The sequence below is a fragment of the Chiloscyllium plagiosum genome, unplaced genomic scaffold, assembly GCF_037043375.1.
Source record: "Chiloscyllium plagiosum isolate Xiang-an unplaced genomic scaffold, Cpla_swu_hap1 HiC_scaffold_35, whole genome shotgun sequence".
NCBI classification, from domain to species: domain Eukaryota; kingdom Metazoa; phylum Chordata; class Chondrichthyes; order Orectolobiformes; family Hemiscylliidae; genus Chiloscyllium; species Chiloscyllium plagiosum.
Window position 1 is genome coordinate 36,231,958 of NW_028270173.1, and position 4,194 is coordinate 36,236,151.

At 38.2% G+C, this 4,194-nt stretch overlaps 1 pseudogene; it reads left to right on the top strand.

Moving 5' to 3' along the window:
• Nucleotides 1–212: 212 nt before the first annotated feature.
• LOC148140651 (putative G protein-coupled receptor 139) lies at nucleotides 213–3,457 on the top strand (annotated as a pseudogene).
• The last annotated feature ends 737 nt before the right edge of the window (nucleotides 3,458–4,194 follow it).

Here is a 4,194-nt window from a genome sequence, read left to right on the forward strand (position 1 = left end):
AAATTAATCCCAAAGTGACATATGCTGTCTCGCAAAACATTGAAGAAAAAAACAACTGGCATCATTTGTTTGTTGGTGGCTTTTTGTTTTCAAAAGAGCACAAACAAAAATCTTTGTAACATCAAGCTCTCTATGGGCATATTGCCATTCACGAGTAAAGGCTCAACTAGGTATCATTTAAGAATTAAATTTAGGAAGCATAGCTGCCGCATATGGAACTATTTCACAGCATTAGGAAAGTATACTATATGATTCTTACTCTTACTGGTGTTCCTGGTAAGTGGCTGTAAAGTATGACATGTCTCAATCTGTGACAGTGTGTTGTTTCTTCTTTCTTTTATTTTGACTAACAATATTAAATTCTGCACGAACGATGATCATGATCAGGTGCACAATTAATGATTGCATTGTGTTAAATGTCCTCAATTGCCTCTGTTGTTTAATGCTATTACCTCTACTGAAAAGGAAAAAAAAAATTGCAACTTACAAATTACTAAAGCATCGAGTCATTTCTCTTTCTAAAGGAGTATGTGCATCTGAAACAGACATCAGAGGCAAATGTCAGATATGAGATATTGCTCTTTGTATATTTAAGTGTTGAACTGCAACATGTGTGTAATTAATTGTTTGATATATGTTAGCTCTTCTTTTTAAATCAAGAATTGTATTACTGTTTTGCATATATTAATTAGGGTATATTCTAAATAATTTCTAAGTTTATATAAGGCAACTTGCAGAAATTCCAGCGAACATATAAAATCCAAACTTTTTTTTTCAGATCACTGTAAGGTTTTCCCTCAGACTTGTTAAAATAAAGGATAGCAAATCTGTTCCTTCTTCTCAGACAATTATAAGCCCCAGTTCTGTTCTACTTGCAGTGTAAACAATGTTCCATATGAATTTAATACAAAAACTCTGATACAGAATTCGGTTATGAAGCTCTAAAAATGATTCAGATTCCTTCACAGTACCATGTTACGTACACTTTTTGTTTGAATGTGACGTCTTTAATATACAGGACGCCTCATTGTGAGTCACAAAAACTGTTACAAAATTTTAAGGAAGGCTATAAATTGTTTCCAGACTAACAAATGTGCTTTTGCACAAAGGCCAATCGGAAAAAAAATAGGTTATAGAGTAGATTTTGAAATTGTTACTCTTCAGTTGTTGTGATAAGAATAGTGGAGAATAGACGTGTTATAAAATCACCATGTTACTTCAAGGAAGCAAGCAATGAAGTAGAATCTTAATAGTATCTAGATCTGCAATTCTACCATTTGATCATTTATGGTTCTGTTCGCCGAGCTGGAAGTTTTTGTTGCAAACGTTTCGTCCCCTGGCTAGGCGACATCATCAGTGCTTGGGAGCCTCCTGCGAAGCGCTTCTTTGATGTTTCCTCCGGTGTTTATAGTGGTTGTCCCTGCCGCTTCCGGTTGTCAGTTTCAGCTGTCCACTGTAGTGGTTGGTATATTGGGTCCAGGTCGATGTGTTTGTTGATGGAGTTTGTGGATGAATGTCATGCCTCTAGGAATTCCCTGGCTGTTCTCTGTCTGGCTTGCGTTATGATAGTAGTGTTGTCCCAGTCGAATTCATGTTGCTTGTTGTCTGCGTGTGTGGCTACTAAGGATAGCTGGTCGTGTCGTTTCGTGGCTAGTTGATGTTCATGTATGCGGATTGTTAGATGTCTTCCTGTTTGTCCTATATTGTGTTTTGTGCAGTCCTTGCATGGTATTTTGTACACTACTTTAGTTTTGCTCATGTTGGTTATTGGGTCCTTCGTTCTGGTGAGTTGTTGTCTGAGCGTGGCTGTTGGTTTGTGTGCCGTTATGAGTCCTCGGGGTCGCAGTAGTCTGGCTGTCAGTTCTGGCATGCTCCTGGTGTATGGTAGTGTGGCTAGTCCTTTTGGTTGTGGCATGTCCTCGTTCCGTGGTCTTTCTCTTAGGCATCTGTTGATGAAGTTGCGCGGGTATCCGTTTTTGGCGAATACCTTGTATAGGTGTTCCTCTTCTTCTTTTTGCAGTTCTGGTGTACTGCAGTGTGTTGTGGCCCTTTTGAATAGTGTCCTGATGCAGCATCGTTTGTGTGTGTTGGGGTGGTTACTTTCATAGTTTAGGACTTGGTCTGTGTGTGTGAAGGACCCAATACCCAACATGAGCAAAACTAATGTAGTGTACAAAATACCATGCAAGGACTGCACAAAACACTATATAGGACAAACAGGAAGACAGCTAACAATCCGCATACATGAACATCAACTAGCCACGAAACGACACGACCAGCTATCCTTAGTAGCCACACACGCAGACAACAAGCAATTAATTCTCGGCGAACAGAACCACAACAACAACGAGCACCCGAGCACCGTGGGCGGCATGGTGGCACAGTGGCTAGCATTGCTGCCTCACAGCACTAGAGACACGGGTTCAATTTCCGCCTCAGGTGACTGACTGTGTGGAGTTTGCACTCTCCTCTGTCCTGAACCTTCAAAAGAAAAACAGAAAGAGAATGTTTTCTCACTGACTTATGGTCTTTTTTTTCTTCCACAGTTAATGTTTTGGTAATTCTGATTATGATACGGGGAAAGTGTGGCCTCTCTAGCTGCACCACTTGCTACCTGGTGGTCATGGCCGTGGCAGATACGCTGGTCATCATCTTTGAAGTCATACTGTTTCGAATCAGTTTTTATTTTTTCCCTCGATTCTTCTTAGAAATCACCCCTGTTTGTAGTGTTATTACTGTCCTGCTTTATGCAGCAACTGACTGTTCTGTATGGTTCACAGTCACTTTCTCATGTGATTGATTTGTGGCTATTTGTTGCCAGAAATTGAGACAAAAATATTGTACTCAGAAAACGGCAGTTGTGATAATGTCAACAACATGTGTTCTGCTCTGTTTAAAAGACATCACCTTGTACTTTAGGTTTGAACCTGGAGAGATCATTGATAATGTTCCCTGGTATTGTAAAGAAAAACTAAGCTATTACACTGATCCTGCATGGATAGGGTTTAATTGGTTTGAGACAATTCTAACCCCATTGATTCCATACAGTTTAATTTTATTCCTCAATACTCTGACTGTGAGACATATACTAATGGCTAGTCGTGCACGTAAACAGCTAAAATGTCAGACTAAGGGACAACATCCCAATGACCCAGAGATGGAAAGCAGGAGGAAGTCTGTGATTTTACTCTTCAGCATATCTGGCAGCTTTATTATTCTGTGGCTTTTATATGTTTTAAACTTCATATATCGTAATGTTTCAGGCATAAATCCCAAAAATTATGTTAGTTCATTATATATCTTTGAGGAAGTTGGAGTAATGTTATTGGAGTTGAACTGCTGTACTAATGCTTTTATATATGTTGTGACTCAGTCCATGTTCAGAGAACAGTTGAAGTTAATGATCAAATATGTTGTTACAGTAATGCTTCCAAGAAGGAATAAACAAATCGACTGAGAGCAATAGCAATAGGTTCAACTGTTCCAAGTCCAAGAATTTTATATTTAGTTCGAATGTACATCAACTGGATTAAAGCAAAAATCAATGACTTTTGCTCACTGAATGTGAAAGAATAATGTCTGTAACAGAAGAAGACTAGGTAATAAAAAGTACCCGTTTACTCTCATAAGCACTGTTTCTTCATTTTTTAAATGTATCTGAAATTGACAACAAAGACCATTTGAACATTAATAATTAACACAGAAATGTCAGTCTTCTGATGAAAGTCACACACACTCAAAACACAACCGTTTAAAACTTTTCAGTGTTAATGGTGCACTCCATACGTGAATGCATAAACCATCAACAGGGAAGAATACAAGTGTCAAAACCATATTATTCAAAGTGTGTCCAGACTGTCATAAAATGCACGTGGGTTTGGGTTGGGGGAGGGATTGGGATTAAGCTATTAACCAGTGCATGGTATTTGTGAAATTAAGCATAATATTGTGGACACTGGAAATCTGAGATAACAACAAAATTTGCTAGAGGAACTCAACACATCTGACAGAATATTCTCAGAGAAGCATGATTAACTTTACAATGCCAGTGTGAGTTTTCTTCAGAACTTTTATAAAGAGAAAAAAATCACCAACTTGTTGCCACTATGTCAGCTATTATCCAAATATTCGAATCTGTTATAAAGCGTGTGATCAAAGAATATTTGCAAAATAATCATTTGATTTATCACCCTC